The sequence below is a fragment of the Leptonychotes weddellii genome, chromosome 2 (assembly GCF_054177405.1).
Source record: "Leptonychotes weddellii isolate Sample4059 chromosome 2, ASM5417740v2, whole genome shotgun sequence".
NCBI lineage: Eukaryota > Metazoa > Chordata > Mammalia > Carnivora > Phocidae > Leptonychotes > Leptonychotes weddellii.
Window position 1 is genome coordinate 175,978,455 of NC_138370.1, and position 14,008 is coordinate 175,992,462.

Consider the following 14,008-nt stretch of genomic DNA (forward strand, 5'->3'; position numbering starts at 1 on the left):
TTCCTGCTGCTCCAGATCTCCATTTCCCACTCACCTCCTATTCCGAGGTGACCTCCAAAGTCCTGGCCCTGGCCCCATCCTGCTCACCTGCCAGCCTCTTGGCCACACACTCAGCATCTGAGGCTCCAGGGCACTGCCTAGGCTGGGAAGCTAGTCTCGGGTTGACCCCCTCCCCCATCTCCTCCCCTCCCCCATCATCAAAGCCCACCTGCTCCTACCTGGTGCTCTAGACCCTTCGCCCACTTCATCTCTGTTATTGGAGTCTGCAGTGTCGCCTTTCCTGCTCACCTTGTTGGAATATCAGGTCACGCCAGCATCTGGCTCAGGACTGGTACTCCTGGGATTTGGGTCGAATGGGTGAATGGGGAGCTTTGGGGTCAGCCAGGCCTCCACCCCTGCTCTGTCCTGCCCTGGCCATGAACCCTGCATAGGCAAGGTGTCTTCTTCATGCCAACTGACCCTACATGCACAATGGGGTGACTTGGCCTGATTTCCTGGGGTCCAGCAAGGGTTTGCTGAGCCTACAGACCCAGCTGCTCCCAGAGACCCCGCCCCCACCTCCCTCCTGCCCCTCAGCTGTGACCTTAGCCTCCCGACTCCAGGTCTCTGAGGCTCAGTTTCCCATCTATGTGGAGACCAGCCTCTGCATGGGCAGTGGGGGAAGGGTTCTGTGGGAGGGGGACTGGAGACTAACACCAGACGCCTTTGTACCTTCCCTCCCATACTCTCCCCAGCTCATCCTCATGACAGCCCTTCACGTCAGTGTGACCACCCCTCACCTCATAAACCAGGAACCATGGCTCAGAAAGGTGAAGTGGCCATCTACATGGCAGGCAGAGGAGTATGGATTTGAACCCAGTCTGTGTGGCTGCATTGGTTGGCCTGGGCAGGGGTTGGGGTCTTTCCTGGGAGCCTGATTGTGCCCTTTGGGGTTATTACTGTGCACGGTGGTGGGAGTCACCACCGTGGGAGCAGTCACCTAGCGGGTGTGTAAGGCGGACCTACCGAGTGCACGGGGGGGCCTGGCCGAGCCACGTGAGAGCTCCCTTCGGGCAGATGTCATTGCTGCGGGGGCCTCCGGTTACCATGCCTGCCCTGGGCCTGTCCCCAGAGGCACAGCAAGGCAGCCCCAGGTCACAAAGCAATCTGTCCTCTCTACTCACCCCCACCACCCCAGAGGCAGCATCTTCGAGCTGTCACTCGTTGTAACCTGATCAGCGACAGGACAGGGGTCTGGGGCACCAAGACAAGAGACATCTTAATTAGTGGCTTTTCCGGAGCAGCCAGAGCCCCAGACATCTCTTAACTTGTCTGAGCCGGAAATCCGGGCTTCCCGTGTGGGTTGCTGGAGGTGGGTGGCTGGGCTGGGTGGCTCTGCACTGACCTGCGGGCCGTGGGCGTGGCCTGCGACGCTGAGGGAGCTGAGGGCTCGCCCTGAGCACCTGGGCCTGGTTCCCCTTCCCGGGGTGCGGAAGTGAGCCTCCATCCCCACAGGAGGTCACACAAGGAGGACGGTGCCCGGCAGGCACGGCAAGGGCAGCCTGGAGCACCACGCGCGGAGTTCCAGCAGAGAGTGGCTCCCAAACCCCGGGAGCTGTGGCAGGGCCTGGTTTGGGGGCCGAGCCCTAGATCTCCGGGGAGGGAAGCTAGTCCTCTGCTGGCGATGGACCTGGCAGGTGGCCCATACAACCTCTTTAACCCAGAGCCCGTGTGCCTGATGGCAGTGTTCCAGCTACCTTAAAGACCAGGGGGCACCCAGACGGGCGAGCCGGGGCCGGAACGGCTGTGGGGGCGCATGGGCCTCACTCAGAGCGGCGAGCCCAGGCCCGGCAGAGCAGGGAGCAGGGCGCTGGGAGCAAGAGAGCTGGCAGGAGAGGGTCCGGGCCAGCTCGTCCAGGCCTGGGAACACCGGGGCAAGAGCTAAACTCCACTCAAGGGTCAGTGCGGCCATGACCAAGGATGACGGGGAAGCCACCTCCCTTCCCGGAGACGTTGCTGCAGCCCCGGGGGCAGAGGGCAGCCTCTGCAGCTGGCACAGCTTTGAGGCCCAGCTCAGAACATGCTGGCCGGTGAGCGCCCAGGGGTCCCGCGCCTGTCCGAGGCTGTCCCCTCATCGGGCAAACAGAGACGGCGCGCTGGACTCCAGACATATGTCTCACTCCCGACCCAGGCAGGGCGGAAAGAGCTATGGAAAAGCTCCAACAGTTTACTAACGTCTTAAACCCACAAACCAAGGACACCCACCGTCCACAGCACATGCACCCTTCCACGCGCAGCCGAGGTGTTTGACCTGCATCCGTAGGGTGGGGGTGACCTCGAGGAGGGGAGGTTGGGGAGGGAGAGGGGGCCTCAGCTGAGTCTGTAAAGTTTTATTTCCTGAAATAGAAAAAGTGCGTGAAGCCAACATCACGGGCGTCAGTGACAAGGGCGGTGGCCGCCGGCCCCCTGAGGACTCAGAAGTGCGTCAGTTCTGCAGGTCGCTTGGGGAGGAGGAGGGGCTCAGGAAGTGGGGTTGCTCCTGATGCTGGCGCCAGCACTCATTTCCTGGGTGATCTTGGGCAAGTCGCTTCAGGGCCCGGTCCTGCAGCTCCAGGGGACAGAGCCAGCCATGGAGCTGGTTCTCATGCCGACATAACACGGTGACCTGCGCCGACCCCACTGGGAGAGCGCCTAGCTAGTGCTGGGACTGGGACTGGGAGTGAAGAGCAGCTGGGGCGTGGGATGGAGGGGAGACAGGTGAGCCTGGAGAGGTGGGGTCCGGAGGGAGAAATCGTGGGAGGCTGAGCTCAGTGTCCAAGAGAACATCAGTGTCCAGGGATGAAGAGCTATGTGGAAGGCACGAGGCCCCCATCACAGGAGATGTGCTCCTTCCCGTCTCGGGGATTCTGCGGAAGATCCCCTTCGGGAGGTCGGGGGCGCAGCAAGGAGGGTTGGACAGTAGGGAGCTGCTCCCTCGCACCCTGAAACGTTCCCTGGAGGGCGCTGCCTGGCTGCTGGGGACACCATCTGTGCGCCCCCTCTCTGGCCTGGCTGAGCCTGGGGTCTTGGCAGGACCTCTCCGGAGCAGCTGAGGTCATGCCCCCTGCCCTGTCCAGATGGGCCTGGGCCCACCCCATCCGCGGCAGACGAGGACAATGGCCCCTGTTGTTGGCCGGCCACCCTCGGCCACATTCTCCAGGGACCTAGTGACCCTGAACAGGGGCTGTGAAGAGGTGCCTGCTGACTCAGCGAGATGCCCACTCGCTAATGAAGGGCCGTTGGAAAGGGCCTTGACCTTGGTCAGCAGGCAGGAGCCCTCCATCCAGGAATGAGACAGGTGGTGATGTCACTTCCTGCCCCACCTGGAGTGCTTGCCCAGCCGCGTGGGAGACAACAGCCAGGGGTCAGCGGTCACGGCCAGCCGGTCTGGGAGCTAGAGCCATGATGGGAGATGCGTCCGAGATTTAAAGCAGGCACTGTTCCCACAGATGAGGGACACAGCAGTGACCACACCATCCAAGCAATGAAAGCCAGGACCGAGGGCATCCCCAGGTGCTATGGGAAGGCAGAGTAGCCCTCACCCCACCTGGACACCAAAGAAGGCTGCCCAGAGGAGGTGACCTGGAGTCACATCTCCAAGGATGTTTAGCATTAGCCAGACATCACAGAAGGAGGAGGGGAACTCCAGGCACGAAGCAGCAAGCACAATCATTATTAGGCACAGGGGCTGGTGAGATGACAAATCATTTGTCATGACTGCACGCTGGGCTCCCAGCGGTGAGAGGCTCGACCTGAGCGGGGCAGTGGGGAAGCACCAAGGGGATGAGCCAGGGAGGGGAGGGCCAGATGTGTTAGAAACAGTCCTCCAGGCTGGAGGCCAGGAAGCCAGTGAGGGGACAAGGGACAGTCCAGAAGAGGGTGGGGAGGGTGGGACAGACACAGGAGCCAGGAGTGAGGTCAAGGCGTGGGCTGGTGATTGTCCACATAGAGGGGGTCCAGGAGTGCTCGGATCCCTGCAGGACACTGGAGCAGAGACCCAGAAGCAGGAAAGCACGGAATGTGGGGGGAGTGATAACAGGTGCACATTTCCCGGATTACAGGAAACGATGTGGGAGGACCTAAGACAGGCCAAGGGGGCCTGACTGGGGACCTTCGATGGGAAAGGGTATCCAGACAGGGCTCGGCTTCCCTAAAGGGAGAGGGCTGGAGCGGGTATAATCTGGACATGATGGAGGTTAACATACATGAGGATAGGCAGCAGGTGACCAATCGCTGTGACTTCCTGCCTGCATCAGGTCCCAGAACCCAATGCTCAAGCTCCGGCAAAGCCCCCATGGGGTCCCATGCTGTTCCACACCATGACACACTGTTCTTCCAGCCACTATAGGAGTGGTCCCCCACCCACAGGCAGAAGGAATTACATTCTTTACATTACAGGTACATTACAGGTACCTGTCCCATAAGAGCTGTGGCATTGAGAGGAGCAGTCTCCGAGCAAGGTGATGGAGACAGAAGGGTAGGAAGTGAAGGAGGACGTGAAAGGAAGGATGAGGGGTGCACACGCCCAGCTCTATAGACCCAGGACAGCCTGCCTGCCCCATAGCTCAGCGAGCCAGCACCCAGGAGGGGAGTCCGCGTCCTAATCGAAGGAGAAAAGATTCATCACAAGAACACTGACCTTACTGATACGGTTATTTTGGATTTATTCCCTAACTCTTTCCAAAGTGACTGAACACAAAACAAGACTACACACTCAGTGAAATAGGGCAATTAAGGCAAAAATAGAAACCCTAAAAAGCGTGTGTAGGTTCTAGGGGGGCAGTCGTGGCGTCGGGCTGCCTCCTTTCCGCTCGCCCACTCTGAGCATCTGGCACCTGACACTGGGGGGTGCCCGTGGGGAGAGAACGGAGACAGTGGGTGCCAGCCAGCACCTGGGCTGGGCACAATGCCGGTGGGCGCTGGTTTGGATATCTGAGCTTGGAAGCCAAGATGAAAAGGAAACATCAGGAGTCCACCTTTCTTGCTCTGGCCGGTTGATCTGCAGAGATGAGCGCCACTGTGTTCACCCAGAGAGCTTTGAGGACAGAGGTGTTCATTAATCATTCCCTTCAGCAGCACTGCTGGGCATGGGGGTGATGCAGATCCGGCCCCCACTCTGCAAAGCCCTCCCTAGACTGGTGAGGGGTGCTGGTGGGGTGCGGGGACACTGGGGGCCCTGGGGTGCAGGAGCTCTGGCTGCAAACGTCTGAAGGGTTTCTAGAAGCAGCCAAATGGCTTGTGCACCAAGGAGGACATGAGCAATGTGCATTCTCATCTTTGTAGAACTCTGCAGGGGTCTCGGCCGTCTGTTTCAGGACCTGGAGCATTTCTGACAGTCCCTTTAACTTGTTCCTGCAGCCTCCATGCTGAATTCATCGCGTCACCCAGACCAGGAACACGGAGGTCGCCCTTGCTGCCCACACAACAGGTCTCCAGTCCCCCAGAACCACCTTTCCTGGCTGCCCACTCCTCCACGCCCATGCCCCCCGTGACCCTGCCATCCCAGTGCCCTAGATCCTTGCAGACCTCCTCACTGGTCACCTGTTCTGGACTCACCCCCAGGCCTCCCTCCACCTGCTGCCAGCAAGCATCCCAACCAGTGTTCGCTTGGCTTCCTCTACCGCACAAAATCTGGCACAAGTGTCCATTGCCTTCTGGACAAAGTCGACTTTCTGAACCGGGGATTCAAGGTCCAGGCAGACCTCCCCAGACACACCTCTGGCCACATTCCCTGCCCCGAGGTCCCCCAGGGCCACACCAGCTTGATATTCCTGCTCTGTTTCCACATTTGTCCCTATAGCAAATTCTTATTAAACTTTAGAAGGTTCACAGCAACACCACCTCCAGGAAGCCTCCTGGACACACCAAGCCTTTGTGCTGCAACTGGTTGTCCACCAGCCCCGGTTCTCTCTGAGTGCAGGGCGGATGCCCAGTCCATTTTCATGGCCCAGTGCCTGGAATGCGGTGAAGGAGGGGGAGGTGGGGATGGACTAGAGGCTTCTGCTAACGAGGGTCCGCTGGAAAGTCGGTGCAATGAAGGGGTCGCCCCCAGGCCCGCTTGGTTCTGACAACCTTCACATACATCGGGCACTGCAGCCAGCAGTGCCAGGGAAGGGAGTGCTCGCAGACTGGAGGATGCCAAGCACGGCCGCTCTTGCCCTGGGCCCCGCAGAGCTTCCCGAAGCGGCTCCGAGCCCCCCATGGCATGACAGCTCTGCTGGAGGCTATCGCAGCCTGGACGGAGCATGGCTCCCAGCTTGTGGAGAGGGTGAGCAAGGTGCAGGACCGCAGGGCTCCCCTCATCTGATCTCTCCCATCACAGGGGAGGCACTGGGTCACTCAGCAAGACTGTCAGCCCCTCAGGGCTGGTCCCCAGCCCAGTACTCAATCCTCTGCCTCTGGTGTAAATATAGGGTGTCCACCTCCCCTGGCCGGCCACCATAGGGTCCTTCCCTCTGCCTGTTTCTGGCCCTCCGGTGGGCCAGAGCCTACGTGAGCTCCAGGAGGAGGCCACGGGCCCAGCAGCCACATGGGGAGGATGGGGTCCAGCCCCAGGTCTGCAACGAGAAGGCTGGTGGCCAGGAGGGTGAGGGTCTGGGGGAAAGAAAGGGCACAGGAAGAGAAAATTGGGTGGGGGAGGCCTGGATTGGAGTGGGGCTGTCATCAAGGAGGGGTTTCCACCAGCTCCGTGCAACCCCTCCTGCCACCCCAGCCCAGAAAGCAGGGCCCGCCGGGCATCACCAGCCCGGCAGGTGCGGGCCAAGGCAGGCTGGACCGAAGCCACTCCTTCCGGAAGACGCAGCTCAGTTCCGTCTGTGTTCCTGGTTTGTGAGGTCTGTGCTACGGGGGATGCCGGCCGCCTCCCTTGCAGAGGGTCCAGGAATGACTGAGCCAGGGCTGCCCAAGGCACAGTGCGCCCCAGCCCCTCCCTCCCCGGCTGCTAACTGAGCTCTTCCCCGGGCTACGTGGAGACCTCTCACCCGCTAAGCCACTGATGATAAGCCCTGGCATTTCCACCACAAATCCTTGGCACACTCCACCCGGGCCACTCACAGTTTCCTTATGGTTCCGTTTTGTCCGGGGCTCCATTAAACCGAGCTTATAATTAAGGAAATGTGATCGGAAAATTAGCTGATGTGTAAGCCCAAAGCCTCAGTACAGTTACAAAAGACAGTGTCTTCTGCGCCCTGATTAGCCCGCTCAGCCCGACACGAGGTTAAACGGAAGAACGCCCGGATTAATCCAGATTGACAATTATGACCACTTTCTTCTCCAGCATGGAGCTTTCCCCCGTGGCTCCCTGCCAGGAAGGTATTGTGTTCCGAGACGAAAATACTTTTCATTTTTTCTACAATTTCCGTTTAAAAAGTTCCAAATGTTCAGCCACATGATGTGAAACTGAACTTCAACAAAATCCTACGGGGGTTTTGACGGTGGAGAAAACGTGAGGGTCTGATCCCCTGACCCCAAGCTGATGGGGGATACAGTTTCAAGCCTTTCTTCTCCTCCCGCTCCCTGCCAACCCCAAGGAGACAGGCGAGCTGGATCCTCGCGGAAGATGGAATCCACCGATTTGCCTGCCCTGGAAATGGGCCCCAGCATGTGGCTCTCCAGGGCCCGGACCAGAGTCTGGAAGCCAGGAGACCTGGGTGCCAAGCGCTACTTCTGTCTGGCTCGGCTTCCTTGACCTAAATTAAACTCAGTAAATAATCATGATGGGTATTCTTCTAGATGCACAATTAATTCATTTAATGCTCTCGAAAACCCCATGGGGCAAAGCTCTTACAAAGATCTTCTAAAGCTCTTCTTTTTAAAACAAAGCTCTTATTTCCTCTGTACAGATGGGTAAACTGAGGCCCAGGGGGCTTAATTACTGGTGTTCAGGCCCTTCGGCAAGCGCATGGCAGAGGCTGAATTGGAGCCTGAGAGGCCTTTACCTGAGCGCTTTACCTGAGCAGGTGTCTGCAGGTGCTGGGCCGCCCTGGGCCTCTCTGCCGGGCTCTAGCCGGGACACACGGTCTGTCTACAGATACATGTGTTGCGCTCCTTCATCTGAATTCTGTGAATATGGGGAGGGAGGCTGGGTGGCCTGGAGGGAGCTTGGGAGGGTTGGCCCTCAGGCCCGGTGTCCCTGCCCTCTGGGCGGCCCCAGGTCAAGTGCACGAGGTCACTTCTGCATGTGCAGCTTGCGGCCCAGCACTGGGCACAGAGGGCCTCAAACACCAGCCATCAGCCTGGCTAAAATCCCTCACACTGACTCGTAGCGATCTGTAAAGGTGTTCACTGTCTGTTGTTAGGTTTTTCAAAGTGAGCCGGACAAAACGGCGAGTGTCATTTGCACCTCCTGCCGTCACGGCCAATGCAGGAGACGCAGCACGTGTGCATTCTGCAGGTGAGGCAGGAATCAGGCCAGGACCCTGGCACCCCGCCGACCATGGGGCTTTCATTACTCATCGGTTGGCGGGCCCGGGTTGTGTCCCGAGCCTGACTCGGAGCCCCACCCGGAGGAGGTGCTCCGTCTGCTGGGTGAACAAAGGAGTGAAGCCGTCCTCTGCTCACCACCGGAAACGGGGGCCACGTCGGCCTGGCTCACCTCAGGGTCCCTGGGGTCTGGCACCCCATGCCTCACTTGGGTCACCTGTCTGTCTAAAAAGGGGCACTAAGGGGCTTGGGAGATTACAGCACCTTGCGGCCCTGGGCCTGTGCAAGCTGGGAAGAGCAGCAAGAGAGCCGAGAGTCCAGTCCCTGGTCCCAGACACCACCCCCCCGGAGCGGGTGGGAGAGCCGGGAGCCTCGGCACCGCACAGAGAAGCCTGGGAGCCTCGGGGAGGCCTTGGGACTGGCACAAGGGGGCCTCCCAGCCCCAGCCCCAGGAGCTCAGCCGGGCCACGGCCAAAGCCAGGCATGAGGCACGCAGATGGCCGAGCCGGGTTTTCTCAGGGCCCCTCACCCCATGGGCTCGTCCTGTAGCATTCATGCCCAGGGCACCCCACAATGAGTAGCCGCCTGGCTAGACTCTTACAGGCCCCCAGGCATCCCCCGCTCCGCCCCAGCCAGGCAGACTCCCCTCTGCTTTTCATCCAGTCTGAGGCCCGGGGCTCCGCCCACTAGCAGCTTCCCTCCCATCGAGGCTCCAGGTCACCACTCAGCAGATCATTCAGGCTGAAGTCAGAGTCTCCCCCCAAAAGCCCCACTAATTCAGACCAGGCCCGACTGCTGGACTCTATCTGGGGAGCCTCGAGCAGTCACGGAGGCAATGCATCAAATGAGGAGCACGTTTGCAGTGCTTGGCCCCTCACAGACAAATGGAATTCTAGACTCTCTGGGGTGGAAAAGGCCTTAAAAGTCACCCCCCGCCCCTCCCCATCTAGCACCCCCACCATCCAGGGCTCCCAACTCCCCCACATGACTGAGAAAACTTGACACCAACACTCAGCCTCTCACACACCTCCAGGAATGGGGAGCTCACTACCTCACAGAGCAGCAGGCTTCTACCATCCCCAGCTGGAACAGGTGTCCGCCCTGCAGTCCTCAGCACCAGCCTCAGGCCGCCCCACAGTGCGAGCACGTCCCCTCTTCCCTGCCACAGCGCTCCCAGATTCCAAAGTCCCCTCCCCTAGGTGACAAGACTGGTTCCCGGCGTGGCCTCCCTCCGCATCCTGGGGGTCCCCAGACACAATGTGACGGTCCCCAGTCTCGGTACAACCTGAAGGCAGCCAGAGGAGTCTGTGAGCTGCCCCTCGGCGGGGCCCAGGGCCTGGCCAGCTCTGAACAGGGTCCAGTGCCAGCACGCTGCGTGTGGGAGTTGCGCCCTGTCCCCCTTCTAGGAGGAGGCCCTGGGCCACCGGGGCTGCTGATGGCCTCACAGCAAACCCACAGCCCCGGTGGGAAAACCCATGCTCAGGGAAGTACAGTGATTCGTCCCAAGCCACGCAGCCAAGGGCGACAGACCCACTCCTGCCACCTCTCTCAGCCCGGGGCTGGACTGGGCCCATGTCCCCACACTCAGCAGACCCAAAGCAACCCCTGTGGCACTGCCTCAGTGTCCCTGACTGCCTCCTGCCCGTGGCCACATCCCCTCACCCGGGGCCTCTCTCCGAGAGGTGTTGGTCTTTACTCTGCCCAAGCGCAGCCCAAAGTGCCAGGGATCCACGCCCCGCCCCAGGAGCAGCCCCCACGCCACGCTGGCCGGAGTGGAGAAACCGTCCGGGGCGGGCCCTGCCCTGTGTCCTTTCATCTCAGGGCACTCACTGACACCCTGTCCCTTCTTCACCTCCCCGCCGTGTTTCCTGGGACTAAGTGCTCATCTAGGCTTCTGGGGACCCCAACTGAGATGCCGAGGGTCTGAGATGCAACAGTGTAAGATACCCTAAGAGGACACCTTCGTAATCTAAACCTTTCTTTTTGATACCTCACAATGCAGTCTGGGGTCTCACTCAATGTCTGGAAGTGAAACAAAATGTATCCAAACAAGAGTTTGGGGACAGAAGTGGTCATGGAGGTGGGAAGATGAGCTTGGATGTCACCGATCCCAGGACGTCTCCTCAGGGTGGCCTTACAAATAACAGGGACAGCAACACGGCAGCGAGGGGACAGCCTTGCTCTCATCCTGCAAAAGTCAGGGGCAGAACAGGCCTCGGGTTCTGGGCCCCGGGTTCTGGGCTTCAGCTCTTCCAGTTCCCCTGGGGGCAGATTGAGGAGGGCCGGGGCCGGGGGCCCTGCTTCTAGAAGCTGCAGGACCCCGCTCTGGAGAAGGGGCAGCAGGCATCATGAGCACTGGGGGGACACGCCATGGGGCCAGCAGATCCCGGGCCCCGCTCAGCCAGCCCTGTTGTGGGGCCTTCCTGGGCCTTGGTTCCCCTCCAGGGCCTTATGAGGGTCATGAGATAAAGCCGCACCACATCTGGCTCCGGCTCCCTAAGTGGAGGCGGTCATCAGGCGTTGGACCGAGAAGGTGACCAGGACCCCCAGCCAGATGAGGAGGGTGTCAGAGAAGAAGCCAGAAAGCCCGGGAGAGGATGGGAAGGTTCTGGAGCTCACGTGGGACTCACTGTCTGCAGAGACGGCACAGACCAGAAAAGCGACCCCGCACAGTCCCGCCAACAGGGCAGGTGGGCCACATGCCACCAACCCCTGACGTCATCCCCTTGTGTATCAGGCGCGCGCCCCACCCCCAGCATGTTTACTAAGCACCTACTACGCGCCAGGCACTGTGCCCGCCACACCGGCCGCACTTTCTCAGCTGACACTTCCCGGAGAGCATCTGCCAGAAAGGATTAAGAAGTTGCCCTCGGAAACCCTGGCTTTGTTTGGGAATTTTCCCCCAGCTGAGAAGGAGAGAATGACCAATTATTCCCTGTGTTGTCTTCAGATGAAAGGCCCTTTTTGTGGCCCTTCTCCGTCTCCTGTTTGGGCTGTCAACAGCAATTTGACGAGGAATGTTGCTTGGCCTGACCTGTTTTTTCAAGACGGTAACCTATATTGGGGATCATCTCAGCACCGGAGATAACCCGGCCAGCATCTTCCCCGGCACAGTCCCGCCCCCTGAACTTCACCTCCAAAACCAGGGAAATCGATTGGAAGAAAATTCAGGGAAATCTCCCACTAATGATATTTTGGGTTCAGGAATCGGGGGGCAGGGGGGTGGGGGCGTGGAATTAAAGTGGCTTTAATCTGACTGTCCCAACATGGATTTCAGTGCTGAATGGTCAATTGTTACTAAATTCTAATTGGTTCTGGGTCACTCCCTTTGAAATAGTGGTTGCGTTCTGTTCATTTTTTCAATTAAATCTTAACAATTCACATCTGACAAAACTCAAAAATCTTGTCAAAAATTGTTCAGATTTGTGTAAGTAAGAATGTTCAAGCGGCTCGATGGGGCAGGAGCTGCGGGGCGCTTCTATACGAGGGACAATTTAAGAGCTAATTATGAGAATGTTGATTTCATTGTTTCCAGACTCACCTCCTTGCAGTACACAGCACCCGGCTTTCTCATCAACTTGCAAAAACCGCTTCGGAGGAAACTGGGAGAGACCACGGATGCCTGCGCCGAAGCGATAATGGTTCCCTGGATTTAGAAATCCAAGCCCTCTGCACATTTCATCCCTCATTATGAGAAAGTTTTATTTTATTCCCTGAAGTAACACACGAGTCCGCTTGATCCAGACAAAGCCGAGGGCTTTGCAGGAAGCAGACCAGGCTTTCGAGCTGGCCTCCACTGCCGAGGAGCTGGGGGATGTTTCCTGCGGGGGCCCGCACCCTCTGAGCCTCAGTTTCCTCCGTGGTAAAGCGGCACTGTGCTTCTTAGACCTGCAGGCGTGGTGAATATTGTTTGGTGGGATGAGGGTGCTCGGGAACCAGAAGCTGTCACAACTCTTTCAGACTGCAGAATTCTTACAGCTGAACAAAGCCTCTCCATGGTCCCATCAAGAAACTGCCGACCGGAGAGGGGCAATGACTTTCCCAAAGTCACACAGCCAGTTCATTCTGAAGCCAGAAAGAGACGTCAGAGCTTTCCTTGAAAGCAACGTTTCAGGGGCGCCTGGGTGGCTCAGTCTGTTAAGCGTCTGACTTTGGCTCAGGTCATGATCCCAGGGTCCTGGGATCGAGCCCCGCATCGGGCTCCCTGCTCCGCGGGAAGCCTGCTTCTCCCTCTCCCACTCCCCCTGCTTGTGTTCCCTCTCTCGCTGTGTCTCTCTCTGTCAAATAAATAAATAAAATCTTTAAAAAGAAAAAAAAGAAAGCAACGTTTCAGAATGTGCAGAGTCCAGAGCCCAGGACTGGGTGCTACTGTCTGGCTTCTCAAAGTGCTGTCCTGGGACAGCAGTCACCGGGGAGGGTGGAGAGGATGAAGGCAGGGACCGGAGGCCGCTGCAGGGAGAGGACACAGGTGGCCGGGATGGTGTCGGCGCTGGAATTGGCAGGACGGAGGCAGTGGTGGGAGGATGAGGGGCCTGGAGGATGCTGAGGTTGACCCCACACAGCTCATCTTGCCTCCCACCCTCTGGACTAGTTTCAGCCCTGCTCCAAATCCAAGGCAGAGCTGAAGTCTCACCTCCTCCAGGGAGCCCTCCCTGACTGCTCCAAGAGCTCTCTCATTCCCGCTCTCTGCAGGGGTCCTGCCTGACCTCGGCACAGCCCAGGGGTTCTCGAGTCTTTCCCCTACTGAGGCACAAACACTGGCCACCCAGGTCTGGAGAGAGGTTACAGGGCCCTGACCAAGAATGAGAGGCCCAGGGTCTGACCTGGGCCCACTGGGGACAAGCCACCTGGCCTCTCTAGCCTCAGCGCCCCCTCCCAGAGACTCTGGCTGTGTGTGGCAGGGTGCCCAGAGCAGCACCTGCCCGGTGAGGTCAACACGGGTCAGAACCGGGACCCTTAGCTGGCTCCGTGGAGGCTCCGGCAGAGGCTGCGCCAAGGAGCTGACAGGAGGCCGTGGTTGCTCAAATCCTGTGCGTGGACGTCCCGCACGCAGAAACCGAATCAAGACACAGACCTTACACTTTCATGAAGTTGCACCGGAAATGGATCCTATCAGAACTCCACAACCCCTAGAAGGGAACGCAGGGCAGAAGGACCTTTGGTGCATCAAAGGTTCTGTGAAAGAAGAAACTGGTAAATCGGACACATTAAAATCACAAACTTCTCTCCGCAAGAGACCTTGTTAAGAGAATGAATACAAAGAATTCTTTAAAAGTCGATGTCAGAAAACTATCAGCCCAATTGGAAAATGGACCAAAGACCCGAGCAGACAGCTCACCAGAGAAGGTGCACAGGTGGCAAATAAGCCTGTGAAAGGTGCTCAAATTCACAGTCACGAGGGAAACGCAAATTCAAACGAGGCACACCTGTGAGCGCGGCCAAACCCGGGACCCCGACACTGGCACGTGCTGGAGAGGATGCGGAGCCTCGGGAGCGCCCGTCCGAGGTGGTGGGATCGCAGAAGACGGTTTGTCAGTTTCTTCCAAAACTGAACATCTACCATCTGAGG